Raw genomic sequence first — 15,891 nt, 5'->3', positions numbered from 1 at the left:
CGATATTCTCACTCCCCTTCTCTCCCCCCATCACCAGCCGGAACTTACAAAACCAGCTTCCTTAGGAGTATTTCGATGTTTTCACTGCCTGCCAAAATCAGGAAGTATAGAACACACAGAAATTTTTTTTTTTTTTAATTATTATTAATTTTTTTTTTCATAGCAAGCTACCTGAGGAAACTGGGAACAGGCTCTTACGTTGTCTCCTCCTCTATAGTATAACAACAGGCTTGTGCCTCACTCATGATAACTTCTATGCCTGCGAACAGTCTGACTGAATTAGAGCACGATCGCATGTGATGGGATGCAGGTGATCACATATAAACTTTTGGGACCACAAATAGGTGAAGCACACCGCACAGGGAAACTGGTTCTCGGCCGTGCTATTCTCACATGGCACCAGCGTGACACTGGGAGGGACCTGAATTGAGGTAAAATATGTAACGCTCCAAAGAGTCAGGCCCGTTGCTTGAAGCTCGTTGTAACGCTTAGGCACAGAAGGATGGATTACAAATTTTTCAGCCTGAATTCCATCCCCCAAATCTGCTTAATCCCCTTTTTAGTACTTGTGTGAGTGCCAGAAATGTCTTTTATTTGCTTCAGCAACAGCAGCCGGTTAGTTAGATGCTATCAGCTACTTCTTCATTCTGTTGTCCTTTGCATGCTGATAAACACCGCATAAGACAGGGGAGAGAAACCTTAAGCCACAAGCTTATCCTGCATATAATAGGATGCACCTTGAAACAATTTTGATGTCTCCATTGAAATCAGCTTAGGTTAAGCCTACATAAATAGTGTCAAAGGGGAACACACCCAGAACGTTCTGGGAGATCATGATAAACACTCCTGATGTTTTGCAGCTGTGCTCATCATCTGTGCATTTCACAATAAAATTTTACAAAGCATTCAGACACCCAGCTGGTTGCATTCACTGTGAGATGGCTTTCTCCAAGATGGCATTTTCTTCTGTATCTGTTGCCCTGCACTATTCCCTCCCCCACCTTCAGTCCCCATCACTTATTTCTTACTAGATACAGCAAATTGTGATTTTTTTTTTCAGATGCGTTAGGCTTCAGGACTGAATTTTACTTTTTTGAAAGTGAGAAAAAAACCCACTTCCCTGAATAGAAAGGAGGTCCAATTTACAGTTAATTGCTTCAAAGAACATGCTATTTCCAAGTATTTTTGAGTGAGTATTTGCCTAAGACTGTGACTGTAATTTCCCTCTGAAGTGACTAAGCCCTGATTCTGAAACTTTTATATACACAGTAAAGTCAGCCTAAGTACGCGAGCAGTCATGCTGCTTCTCCCGTCTCTCTGCCCTGAGATCTCCGATACCCAAAAGCTGAGCACAGCTATCTGCAGGGTCGGGGTCTCCTTTTGTAAAAGAGAATAAAGGAAGCCCAACTAAAAGGACTCACACCTGAGTCAGCTCTCACTAACAGTATATCACTGGCATAATTCCCTCGATGAAAGTGGAATTCCTCCTGATTTACACCAAGAGCATTAACAAGAGAGGGCTCAGGTCTTAAGTGCTGGGGTTTAGTCATATTTCTTCTGTCTTCATTCCTTCCCCGGCGATTCCCGGGAAATCTCACTTTGGGGAGATAAGTGCCTACAAGAATGTTGAAATTAATTTCAGAGCAGCCTGAAATGGCTATGCAGACAACCAGCCAGAGGAAATGCCCCAGCAGAGGGATTTATTGCACTATCGCTCCTCTTCGCCAAGCTGCAACGTCTTAATCTTTCATGATGACATTATTATGAACCAGCCAAAGCAGAGACAGCCCTGAGAGACTGACAGCCCAGTGTTTTGCGGCTTTCCTTGAAACCTGCTAATCCTTGATGTGACTTAAGTGGGGCTAACTGAAATGTTCCACAGGTCACCTTGGTTGAGCAAGACAAGGAGTGAATTTCGGGGGGAGCAGCATGTGCCTCCTGACCTACAAACCAAGCCAGTGTCCCGTCTCTGCAGGGTATTGCAGTCTCTGCTTTGGGGGTTACCAACGCATGGCCCCACCAGTGGCTTTCTTGGGTCTTGAATCAAGGGGATGGGAAATCCTGGAGCAGAGAGAGCAGGTACTCAGCATCCAGGCCATGAAATAACCATGCAAAATGGAAAAGTTTCTAGTTTGCAATCTACCAGAGACTGAGAAGAGGACAGAAGGCAGAGGGGAAATGGGTCTTTGGTCCTCCCGTTGGGCCCAGTCCCATCTTCTACAGTACCTTCAGTTTCTTTGTGTTTCGAGGGAGAGAAATAATCCTTGCTAACTGGTAATATTAAAGGCCCTAAATGGCCTGTTTCTTGACAAACCGCACATTGCACCTTTGCCTTTTAGAAGCGGAATTAGACATGTAATGACCCTCCCTCCTGAGTTCCAGGGTTACAATAGTTTTCTCCGATTTCATCCCAATTACTTGGCTTGTAGGCTGGATCTGGGTTGGTCTGGAGAGTCCCATCTTCTCCTGAGGTTAGATGTCAGCGTTGAGTCTGAGACACATTTCAGACAGTTTGCGTCATTGTGTAAACAGTGATAACAATATTTAATGATGATAAATCTGAATTTCACCACAAAACTATAAAACAACCGAGAGAATGAATTATGCAATTTACAGCTAGCAAAAAGGCAGCCAAAGGGAAAGCAAAGGATATGTGCAGCAGAGAGACAAATTTAGTGGTCTGAGACTATAGTGTCATTTGTTTTTGTGTTTAGTAGCACTTAGCAGTCATGGTGCATAAATAATCTTTATTGCAGTGGAACCTGGGAATGCTGCTGGCAGCTACTTGTCACCATGCAGGACGGCTGCTTCAGACGGCACAGCAAGGTGTATCTCGTGTCCGAAGGGTTCATCTCGGGCTCGTGGGTCCCCTGATGCTTGAAGGCTGATGCTGGGTGACACCGTGTTTCCACCCACCCCCGGGATGTGTGAAAACGCTGGTGCTCAATGAAACTTCTTTCTGCTCCAGCCTAATGAAATTCTGCTGTTCTCGCTAACTTAATTACCCAAATGAATTTTAAGTATACAGTCTTACAGATTCAACAATGGCAAGAAAGAAAAGAAAAGGAACAATAAAAGAAAATCGCACAGAGGGGAGCTACAAAAACTCAAACATTTTTATCTTATTTTTGGTTCATTTGTTTATTTTTAATATAGGAAGACCAAAAAGAGGAAGAAAAATAAGGAACAGCATCTGTAAACTATATTCCTTCCCTTTTTCTTCCTCCAATGCCATCCCATTATTTTCTTTTTGCTTCTTTTTTGTTATAACAGTATCAAAATCCTTCTAGAAATGTACTATTTTTCATACATTTCTTCACTTTTCCAGTGAAAGCCTTGAGTCACAAAAAAGTCAATATTCTCCAAAAGTTGCCCAAAATGCCCATCTTGAGAACAGCAAAAAAATTTTGTTTGTGAAAACAGAACACAACTTGGTTTTCTACCTTGAAAAAACAATCAAGAAAGCTCAAATACAGTGGTGGTTTTACAGAATCAAAAATTAGTATCAGCATCAGTGGCCATTTTATTATTGTGATCCCATGTTGATATAATGTGGGTGATATTACATATTATAAAAAAAGGATGTGTACAAGAATCAATATTCAGCACCTTGGCCTGCTATAATCATGGATGAAGCAAGGGAAAGAGGTCAGCTTTGTACCCCTTTTTCCTCACCCCATTCTCGGTGGGACTAAGACACCCCATGGGGACATTTGGTGCCGGCCTGGCGGTTCCCCTGCCGAGGGCAGCAGGACTATGATGGCAGGACAAGGAGGGCTCGCTTGTACTCCAGGGTGGACAGGCACTTTGGAGGATGAGTTTCTAGGGCAGGTCCTTTTTTCCTCCCAAAATCCCCTGCTAGGGACAGAGGTGCTTCTGTACAAAACTTGGCAGAGCTCTGGCCCCATCTCTGCAAGGGCTGCTTGCCTCCTGCCTGTAAAACGGGGATAGTTTGCAGATAATACTTACCTACCTCTGGGACTACTGTGAAAATCAGTAGCCTCTGTCCTGAAGTCCACTGTGAACCACTCTAAGTAGAAAGTGTCTGAGCTTCCTCCAGCCCACAATGAAGAAAAAAAAAAAATCAATATACAAGAGTGAGGAAATGCCAAATTGCTCAAGCTCTCCATTCTTCTGGCTTCTAAGAGGATACTGTAAATTACAGGGTAAACAACTTTTGAAACGACATTAAAAAAGTGATGTGTCACTTGCCAGTGTCCCTTTAACTATGAAAAATAACAGCAACATAGGAAAAAATGTAAATTCACCATCAGGCAGATCTTCCCCCACAGCATAATGCAGAATTTGATGAATAGAATGAATGAAACAACAGAGGATCCAAGCATTACACAACAGCTATAATTGTGCTAACCAGCTGTAGTCATCTGCTGCTTCCAAAAAAAGTTCAGAGCATTTTGACAGTGTCGCCTGTGCGGATTGGAAGGCTGCAGCAAAAATGTATTTCCATTTATTATTCAAAAAAAAGAGGATCTATTCCTCAGTGTTAGATTTTGCTTGGAAGGTGCCAAGACAGCGGAGACTGAAGAACAGGATTACTTACAAAGCAGGGGGAAAGAAAAAGAAAAAAAAAAAAAAAAAAAAAGAAAAAAGCAGTATCTCTTCTAGGGAAAGAAGATTTTAGATGAGAATACACTGCTGGATCCAGTTGGACCGGTGACCAGCCTAATCCCGTGTCTTTTCCTCAGAGCGATGAGAGCACTGTGCCCATCCAGGTCCCAGGAATACCCAAGCCGGAGGCTTTCTGTCCCAGGGAAAGGTGTTTTTTTCGGCACAAAGGCTGACACCGGACTCCTATTTTGAAAGCGTTATGGTGTGGCTGACTTGGCTGCTTGAGGCCAGGCTTGGGAATTAGGCATCGCAAAGCCCAGCTTTTAGGCATCTGTAGACAACATGTGGCGAAAGCCGGGGCCGTGCAGCAGCTGGGCCACCTAACTCGGCTAATGGAAAAGGCTGAGGAGAGGGACGGCGGTCTCAGCCCTGCCCTCTCCGGACCAATGCCGCTCTACTGAGGGACCCCTGAGCCAACGTGGAGACCAGGAGCTTGCTGCAGAGGGGGTCTCTGCCACGCTCACTAGCCCTGCGGACATAGACCCATGGCCACCACTTCTGGGGCTGCTGCTTTCCTTGTAGCGTTACCCAGAGCTATGCTTTGAGGTTATTTTCATGCTGGAAACTGGTTGTATAGGGGAGGGAGAGACAAGGCAGTGTATTAGGAGCATGCTGCAGCTCTATAGGTGTGGTAGGACCTGGGAACGCAGATGAATCCTCTTCAGAAACACTCACTGTTAGCATGATTTCAAATGGACTGTTTTTTAGTAAATGCCTTTTTTGATACGTTCACGAGCCGCGGAGCTCTAGGAATGCTTTGCTGTGCATGGTGTGCAGGTCAGATTTAATTTGGAGGTGAGATAGGCAGTTTTATCCAGCTTTTAGTACTTGGTTTTGTTTTGGTCACAGATCATTTACTGAACCTGCTTTAAGTAGAATGGAGGGTGGTTTTTTTTAAGCCAAGAGGGTTGGTTCTGGCTTGTTACAAAACAGCGGCTTTCAACAGGATCCAAATCTATCTTCAGCTTTCTGGGTAACTCTAAATGAGTACTTTAACTTGGGGATTTCTGTGCTGAGGAAGAAGGGAAGTTAACAACTCAGCACAGCGCAGAAGTAGAACTGGCATGTGAGCGTTTCTGATGTCCCGTGTCTCCCTTCCCATACTTGCACAGTAAGAAGTGAAGCTGATGTAGACCGTCCTGCACCTTATGAATTGCAATCCTCTTGTCCTTCCTCGGATTTCAGCTCAGGTGCTGCGTGACCCTATTGCCAGAGACAGTGGGGATGGCACCTCAGTTCAGCAGATGGCCTGCTTAAGGGAGAAAAGCCTTTTATTCAGGGTAGAAAAGCCTGAAAAAGTTTAAAGATTGCCCACTTCACACAAATATTTTAATGGAAATTGTTTGGCCTAGTCATGTGAGTTAAGATGAGTTAAGGGGGTACATATGACACACAACTAAATTCAAAGGTTATGAAAAGGCTGTTGCAAACAAAAATTTGAGGGGGAAAAAAAAGAAAAAAAGAGGGAGTAAACACACAGATCATACCCTGAAATACAGCCTCAGTAAAACACTGCTGGTGATAGTCCTGCTTCAAATGGGAAGTCAGTCTAGATGACCTCTAGAGGTCCCTTCTAACCAAAATTTCTATGATTCTGTGAGTCATATACATTTCCTCATAATTTCTTCTTGTCATTTCACTTGTTAGTTTTCCTAGGGAAAGCCTAGAATTTAAAACTTCAGTCTCTTTTACACCAGAATATTTGAGCAGTGGCATGTGTCACTGGGTTAGACTATAGGCAAGCATTTGGCTTCTGCTCCTAAATAGTGTCAGAAAGGAACAGGCAAAATCAAGAGAATTCTCTTTATCCACCATCAGGCAAAACGCTAGGTCTCCGGACTCTCTCAGATTCACTTGGAATTCATCACGGTTTTGCCACATAGAAGTAAGGTGTGGTGGGTATTCCAGTTAAGCTTATGTGATGGTGTCTAGCCTCTCTGAGCGAGGGTTGGGAGTGGAGGTGGGAAAGGGGAGGCTGCCGGCTGGGCAGCTGAATCACACTGCATTGTTTCAGCTCTTGGGCTGGATGGTGGAGGTCATTTGACAAGAAGACCACTGAACAGCAAACAGTGAAGAAAAAGAACTTAGCCCGCTTTGAAATATTGATACCTACAGCGCAGGAAACATAAAGGATTTGGCCATCCAGCTGTTTGCAAACAATGAGCAGTATTGGAGCAACAGCAAACCACTCTCCCAGTATTAATTTTCAAATCATGTTTGGACTGGGACAGCTCTGACCCAGTTAGGAAAGATCTGAGCAGAGCAGATCAGCTGGAGTTACCTCCATCTGGAGTTCCCACCAGCATTCCCAGTGCTCCTCCTTCTCATCCATTCACTGAGAAGAAGGCTTGAATATTGCCAGCTGTGAGAAGGCATGTGGGCCACATGAAAAGTTTGCCCTAACAGCTCCTCCATCTCACTGTCCAACCCAGCAGTAAATTATTCAATTTACTGTCTAACCTGGGATTTAAAAAGATCAGAAAACTTCAGCCATGACCTCAGTCGACTGCAATGAGATAGATGCTGGGTATGTACCTTCTTCTCTGCCAGCTGCCGCTGCTGCCTTTGCAGTGATTTGGGAGCGCTCACCACCTATCAGCACCGTGGCTTTCAACTGCATCGTACTCTTCCCCTTGCATGTATTCTTATTCAGTTCAGATATGATTATAATAGAGAAGCTGGTGCAAAGCAAGGCTCTGGCCTCGCTGGGAGCAGGCAGCGGGCTGGGAGCAGGGCTGCGGCGCTCGTCAGGGATCTGGATGGGGCTGGGGCTGCATATATTTTAGTTGCTTCGGTTACTCGTGGAGGCTCAGATCAATCCCCTGGCCCCAGCATTCGCTCTCTGGAATTTGAATGTTTTATCTCACACCCCAGCAGGGTCTGAAGCAGCGTGCTGCACCAAGGCCCCGCTTATCGCGGCTCTGACATGGCTTCTCTAAGCAAATGTTTAGCCCTACTTGACTTGGGATGAGTGCTGTATTGATTATTAACTTTAAACAAACATCTGGTTTTCATTACGAATGGTAGCAGACCAGAGAGGGGTGCTGTACTGGGCGGTGCGGTCACTTAACAACCATCAGGGCTGGCTATAAAGAAAATTTAACATATCCTGTAATTACAGTCTGCACAGCACAGGGGGATTTGGGATCTGCAGATCTGATTTCAGAACAGAAGAAAATGTTTATTGTATCTGCTACGCACATTTATTTACTCAGTAGTAGCAAGGCTTTTGAAATATTGCCTGCGCAAGATCTTATTCCTTGCTTATGAGAAGGACTTTCTTGTTTAAGCCAGGAAACCCGAGCGAGGCTCACGGTCAGGATGGCCTGCTTAATGCTTTTACAGGCTTCAGGATTTCAGGGTTTGTCGAGTACGCGGATCTGTTCTGAAATATAAATAACATCTTCTCCCCCCCTGCCCCGCCAGCTCCAGCAAGTCCCAGACCCTCCGGCCGCAAGGAAAAGCCGCAGCTGTGGTGGCCCCGCGGGGCGCGAGGACGGGACGGTGGGGACATTGCCCCAAAAGCCGGTGGCCCCAGTGGTCCCCAGCCTCCGAAGAGGGAGGGGGTTTTGAAGGGTGTCCGAGGGTGGCCCTCAGCCTGTCCCTGCCCCAATGAACCCAAAAGGGTGAATTTGCACCCGGCGGCCGCATCCGTAACCCTGTGCGCAGCATCAGTGCCCGGCTCCCAGGGAATTATCGGCCAAAAGGACGTTTTTGGGATGATGTAATGCTGTAACTTGAGCTCCAGCTGAAAGGACATGGTAGGTGGAGTTTCTATGGAGCCAGACAGAGCTGCGATCCTCTCCCTCTCCCTTTTTCTCTTTTTCTGGCTCATTCAGGCTGTCTCAATTAAAGCTCAGTCAAATTAATCTTGCACTCTTAATGTCAGTTGCTATTTTTCTAATTCACCTCCACACTCTTAAAGACTATTTCTCCAAACAAAACGGGTCTGTTCTTCAATTTCAGGCTGTCAATTTCATGGGCTGCTGATACATTTATTAGGTGTGTAATTTGCTATTTTTAGGAGGCTGCGGGGGAGCAGCACCATTTTTTTTTTCTTCTCTTTTGCATTTATAAACCTCTTACAGTTCCCTGTCCACTGAAAATATTTTTACTATTTAAAATGTAGTATCAAAGTCCAGGTATCTCGGTCCAAATTCCTCCCTGGCGTAACTCTACTGACCTCTATTTCCCAAGGAGTGAATTTATTCTCTAACGTTCTTTATGTTCTCTTTTTTTTTCCCTCTCTTTTTTTTTTTTTTTTTTTTGTAGACATGAACACTTCTTGGCCACTGCTGGGTGCAGGAAAGCATCCAACTGTATGGGCCCATGACGTGATCAGAAATGGGCCTCAGCTACAAATTCTGCCGTAGGAAATACTTTTTACATTTTTACAGTTAAGCCTGTCCCTTAGTCCGACTATCTCTCTGGAACCACAAATGCCCCCACACCACACAGGGCACACAGTCAAAGTTTGCTGCCAGACTTTGCTCATTTCAAAGTAGTCTTGAAGAATTTGGAAACAATTTGAGGCCAGTTCCCGTGTGGTGCCGGGGACTTATCTACCCCCCTGCAAGAGGGCAGTCTTTTTTGCCTGTCTAGTGCCCTGAAACTAAGAGATCAGAGGGGTGGTCATCACTCCTTGAAGGGACAACCCCTGTCCTGCACCAGCCGTGCTCAGTATGGGAGGTTCACCACCCACCGAGGCCAGGCCAGGCGGTAGAGACACAAGGGGATTGCGCTACAGCCATACAGATAGAGCGGTGGCAATGTATTTGTACAAGTCAAGAGGCCACCAGATCACCAGCCAGGTTAACCAGCAATGGTTAACCAGTGGAGGAATGCTTACATTACACAGGTTGTAACCAGAAAAGGATGGTGGTATTAGAGAGAGAGAGAGGAGATGTTTGCACTTCCCTTGGCACGTGATTTCTGGTGGTGGAGGGACTTTGGGTAGAGTCCATGCATGGTTCTTTAGTGAAAGCAGCCAGGGGTAGAAGACACCTTCTGGCATCTCCTCGTGTCTGTATGCCTTTTCCAGCTGCCTGGGGACATTTTCTGCCTCCTGCCTCTCTCCAGAATATGGGGACTCTGCGGTGACCGTCCGAGTTGTGCACAGTCGTTGGTGCACACCTTCTGCCATCAGCATTGCCAAAGATGCCTTGCAAAGAAGGGGTGTGAGCGTGACGTGTCTCAAACTTCTCCTCCAGCATTTGTAGCTCCTGTCCATGGGCATAGCTCATGCTGAAGCTCAATGCTTTCTCCTGTAGTGACATGTAGCCCTTTGCTGAGCCATCATCTCTTGTCCTGTTGTCCCCATTCTTCCCTCCCATGCCCACACCTATGTGTGCACCCAAAATATAATAAAACAGTGCCAAGGGGCCCTATGAACAAGAAGCGAAGGTGGCCGTACAGACAGGTTTGAGCTGAAGGTGGACTGAGAGACCAGGATCAGGGTCTCACAGCACTAACTCGTGCTACCTAGATGGCCAAGGGGCAGAGAGGATGGTGTCTACTGCCTTCATAGGCAGCAATAAATGAGATAGAAATAAACAATGTGGGAAAGCAGAGCTCTAGGGCCAGACCTCCAAGCATAATTAGACACCTAATTTCCTTGCGGGCCTCCCACTGAAATCAGTGGGAGGTTAAATGTCGAAGCACCTAAATGCCTTTGGAGATCTGGCCCATCACTTCCTCATTATAAAATGCAAGAGATAAGCTTGCCTGGGCTGTCCACATGCCAGATGCGGCTGGACCTATTTACTCTCTCCTGTGTATCTGTGCACTGGAATTTCTCTGGGGTCTAATTCTTGGCATATCCCCACAGCGTGCCGGTCTGGTCTGGGCATGTTTGAGATGGTTTGCGGTTTAGTGCTGCTACCGAGAGTTGCTTCAGACAGTATCTCAGCACTGCCGTGCTGCCTGGGCTGCTGCACCGCAGCGTCAGGCTGGAAATCTCCGCTGAGTGTACGGCAACCTCAGAGTGGGGAAACGAGTCAGAGTCCAACTGCTCACCAAAAAGGTGGGGGACAAGATTTAAATGGGAATGCAGAAATGATGGCAGTTGCTCTAGAAACGTGTCTGAAAAGTCGCTTTGTGAGGACAAGGCGGGAAACTGAACGCGCGGGATGTCAGGGGCTAAAACCCTTCCCCTGCACGGCTCTCCTTCCAAATAAACACACAGAGCTAATTAACTGCTGCTATCTCCGCAGATTTGCTAGGTATGCTCCGCTGTGCTTCTGCTGCCTTCTCTGTGGTCTTCAAGCCCGACCGGCCCAACAAATTAAGCAGCGCAACTCCTCCGTGCAGGCTCATCCAGAGCTTGTTACAGCTAATCGAGTGGCAAGTGATGGACACCCCAGATAGTCTGCTGATCTGCACAGCCCCATTTATCTTAATCAGGAGGAGCGGCTGGTCCCAGCCCGTCGTCCTCCCCGGGGCTGCAGGCGAGCGCCCACCGCTGCCGGCCGCTCGGTGGGAGGCCTCGCCGGGAGGCCAGGAGCAGCCTCGGCGGGCAGGAGGGGATGCGGAGGGTCAAACTCCTGGGCCGGGGAGGCGATGAGCGTGCCAGACCTCAGATGGAACAGCAGAGATGCTACTCTCGTCGGTCCCGCTGTACCCTGCTCTGTTGGCGCCGGGTTCGTGAGCGCTCGTCCCTGTGGTCGAGCTCTTTGAGGGCTTGCAGATGAAGTTGGTGGAGGGTGGTTGGGCGTTCGGGCTGGCCGCTGGCATTGCTGGCTGCTTCCTCCAGCCCGGAGGAGATGCACTGTCACTGGGGGCAAAAGGTGGGACCACGAGCCAGCACGTGGTGACGAGGGGCATCAGCAGTACGGAAAAAAAAGCAAACGGCGAACAACCTATTTGGTTAAAGACTCTTTTGCAATGCATGGAGGTACTTGTTTTATATAAACAAACATACTCACAGGCAGTTCTTAGAGTTACTAAGTCAAACAACCAGAAGGTGGCAAAACTAATTATCCATGTTACTCCTCCTTATTTTTAATTGGGAAGGAAGATAAATGGTTAGTGGAAAATTCAGACAAAAATGTTGCAACTTCTTGACCAACAATTGTTATTTTTCAACTGGCTGTGCTGACTACCCTGGTTTTGTGTTGTCAAGGGGGCTCCTTATCTTACTCATAGACTTGGAGGCCAGTGCAAACCTAAACCACCTTTTATCCTATTATAGGAGGAGGTTTCCATTCACTCTTGCCAACTGTTGAACTTTGGGATGTGATGGTACTTTCTGGCTCCTGTGCATCCTTATAAGCAGCATCCAGTCAAATCAATTATTTGCTGGATGACATTTATTTTTGGTAAGATTTTTTTCATGTGAACATTTGTACTGGTAAATAATGGAGGGTAACAATTTTCAGCCACATTTTTTTTTCCACTGGTGAACACGTATTTAGGATAAATACAAAATTGCTGTAAAGGGAAATTAATTGTTGTAGTTAAAACAAGTCTGAAAACATTGAAACATTTGATGTTGACATTTTAAAGACAGCCTTTCAATAGCATTATTCAAAACCAATGTTTGTTTCAGATTTACTTCAGTTTTATTGAAATTGCTTGAGAATGACATTAAAAGCTCATGAAGGAACCAAAATACAGCCTTCAACTCAGATATTTTTCCTCCAACATTTCAGTTTTGCGAAAAAAAACCCCAACCCCAAACCAACACATATTTCAGGTCCACTTCAAGTAGTCCTTCCCCCTCGTGCTCCTCTCGTCATTTGGTTTTGTCAGTGAGCTGAAAGATCAGTTTTTGCTTCTCTCTCTGGGCAAACAGTGTCTTTCAGTTATTCTCCAACTACAGCCATTGGCCACAAATATCTCAGCCTGACTAATTTTTGGTTTGGCCTTCCAGGACGAAGGCAGAAGGAGGGTGACCCCTCTGCAGCTCAGCACCCGCAGCGTGTCCCCTTTCTGCTTCCTATGCTTCGGTCTCTGCCCCCGTGGCTGCTCTGGGATATCGAAGGCGTGATGGTGGGAAGACACATGTTCCGCAGGTTCATCTTTACATGCTGCGAATTTTAGAGCGTGACTCTCTACTTTCTAAGAACAGTGTGGACATAATTACACAGAAGAGTGAGCAAGTGTTTTTGCAACTTTCCTGCCTGCCTTCAGCGTGCACAGCTGAGGGGGAAGTGGCCGGTGGTGAGCCATATATAGGATCTTTAGAGAAGTAGGGAGATATCAGCGGTGTAATGCCACACACGTTAATCATGCAGAAGTGCTCTGTCCCAGTTGATGGGGCTAATCAAACCATATATGAGAGTCCTTGCAGGACAAAGCAGAATAATTCCTCAGGTCCCGTGTCCTAACCCCAGAGCCCCTGGTGAGGGCACAGTGGTATTGCCTTAGAGGGATGTACCTGCTGGAGGGTACTTTCAATTGAAAAGGTCTTTTTCCAGAACTACTCTGCACCAGCTGGTTTCTTTGCATGGTTGGCCAGCTGTTTTTCTCATGAGCTTGACACACAGGGCCTCTCCTTCTCACCCCCACTGGAAGGGGGGACCTTGGGTGGGTGAGCAGTCTCTGAGGGCTTGGCACGCTGCTGGAAGACAACTGGTGAGGTCTCAAGCCCGCTGATGGATACGGGTGCTCTGGAGACTGCACATGGTGCTTCCAGTAACCCTACTGAGATCCCTGCAGGCAAAGCACGGGGACGAGCAGAGAAATCCTGCGTGTTGGGGCCCCTGCCTGCACCCACCCTGCATCCCCGTGGTGCCTTAGTGCGGGGCTGCGGTGCCAGCTGCATGCACGGACCACCGCTGCAGCTGCGCCATCCACCTGCACCCGGCTCCTCGGCATCAGGCAGACCACGGGGCCCTGCGGCAGGATGGGTGTTTGGGGGTGCGTGCCCCCCGGCATTGCCTGCCGCTGGAGGGCAATCCCCGTGTGCCGCCGCGCAGCCGTGCACGCAGCGAAGCCAGAGGTATGCGCTGAATCACCCATGATTAGTAGTTTATAAACCACACAGACCACGGTAGTCTGATTTCTTTTTATTGTGTACGACTCCTTGGGAACCGAATGTCCTGCTTTTTATACAGTTTACTCCAGACAAAGGTCCCTTCCCTTTTTCTAATCTTGCCTTGCTTTTCCTTCCCAAGGCTGGCATATCAATAATTCATCTGCCTTGTATCCAGGAGGTTTCTAAACAACAGGAAACTTCAGGGATGGAACAGAAACATAAAACATTCCTGCAGCCGTTTGCTTTCTGCATGCTAAGAGAGACAGCGTTGCGCTGACTGGCTTGGGGTTTTTTGCTGAGCATCCTGGTTGAGCCCAGCTGTGATAAAACCTTATGACAACACATATTTTTTTGCTTATTGGGTAATAGGGCTGGAGCTCGGCTTTGACTGCCATGTCTCATATGGGAGATACATTTATGGGAGCTGGCAGCAACTGCTAATGCTGAATTGGGACAAAGTTAGCAAGAAATCTGCTGAGGGTAGTTGCAGAACCCAGGAGTCACGGGCATCCTAGCCTTTGCTCCAGGTCTGTCTTTAGACAAGCAGAAAAATTCTCCTTTCTGCCTTGCTCTTTGTTAGTGGCTTTTTATTTGGCAGTTGGTGGTACGTAGTATATCCCTTCATAGAAGTACTTTCTACCCTCTGGGCATTTATGTCCTCTCTTTCTGCTTCAGGTCATAAATTTTCTGCCCCTGCTCTTGTCTCCATCTGCCCACAGGATGGATGTGGCAGACCTTCGTAGTACAACCAGAAGTGAGGAGAGCAGCACAGTGCTTGGGTCAGCAAGAAGATGGGAGCTAAGATGCACCAGGAGAATTCAGAGTCACCATCTCGCCTGCCCTGGTAGACTGTGTACTGAACAAGAGCCCCAGATCGGGGCATAGCCCTAGCTCTACCGTTAACTGATTTTGCAAGGCTTCTTACATTTCTGTGCTGCTCTCACCCTTCTTTCCCTGCTCTGCTTTGTCTCTGGATGTAAGGCAGCAGGCCAAATTCCCCTGGGAGTTGCATGATGCCCAGCTCTGTTTGACTGTCTCTGAAGGTATGCTTGTAATGAGCCCAAGATTTCCCGGCCCGGCTGTATCTCCTTGCTGGCAGGTCTGTCACTGTCTTACAAGCAATGCAGCAACTCATCCATACCCAGACCTGATTCACGCCTCAGCAATTGCAAATCTTTTTATTTAAAAAAAAAAAAAAAAATTCTTTCTCTCATAACTTTAGTGGATACAGACTTTCATGGCTGGATTATTTCTCATTCTAAGAAATAGGATCACATTGCTCCCATCCCTTGTCGCCTTCTTCAGTTCAAAACCACTTTCCTGCCTTGTAAAGCCCCTCAGGACTCTGCTTCACCTTCCCTCATTTCCTACCAGTGGGCTGCTCTCCTCCCGGACCATATTTTTGTCCCTTCCTTGGGAAAGTCCATGCTGTTTCACTTGTGCCTGCTCCTTCTCTCTGCTTGGAGACAAATATCTTGCCTCTCTAAATCAAATCCTTCCTCAAAACCTTCATTTTCTCCTTAGCTTACATTTGGCGGTCTATAAAACATTTTTTAACCTGTGTGTTTAAGATCTTTGATTACCGCCCCCCCCTTTAATTAGCTTCCTGCATTTGCACAGTATCAGAAACACCAGCTTGTCTTGGTAGGGCACAGGCCAATGATATCAGATAAAGCTCTCTGAAGCTAGTCCCTTAGTAAACCAATAAGACAGAGATTTATCACGGAGAAAAATCCAGAGTTAGGTTAACAGTAGGTACACGTAACTTTAAACTTGATATACATAAATGATAGAAATAACTCACAGAATTAAAGAACAGATGTAAGTTAAAATGATAGCTGATTCATTAAAGTGCAAAACCCCACAAGAAGTAGAGACGCACTCTGCTTGAACAAGACGTGTTTGATCACTCTGCAAAGATCTGCAAGGATGGACTGGGTCCCTGTAGCCCTGTGTGCTCATACAACATACCTGAGGTGCAATACCAGAAAGATTAGTAAAAACAAGTTCCGATACTTTTCTTCTTCCGTTGAAAAAATGGCCATTTCAGCCAAACATTAAAATCTTGCTTGTCAAAAACATCAAATAATCTGCCACTTTAGGAGGAAGGGTGTGGGGGTATCTTTTTTCATTTTTAATATTCTTTAGTGAACAGCTTACATATATTCTTGCACACCCACCCACCCACACGTATATAAATATAGATGTATGAAAATAATATGAAACATAGTTCAATCTCATAGCACATAATAATTAAGGGCCCAATTTAAATAAGCATTTCAGCA

This window comes from Haliaeetus albicilla, chromosome 13, assembly GCF_947461875.1.
Source record: "Haliaeetus albicilla chromosome 13, bHalAlb1.1, whole genome shotgun sequence".
Taxonomy (NCBI): Eukaryota; Metazoa; Chordata; class Aves; order Accipitriformes; family Accipitridae; genus Haliaeetus; species Haliaeetus albicilla.
The sequence above is the reverse complement of the archived record's forward strand: the minus strand, read 5'-3'. Positions refer to the sequence as shown.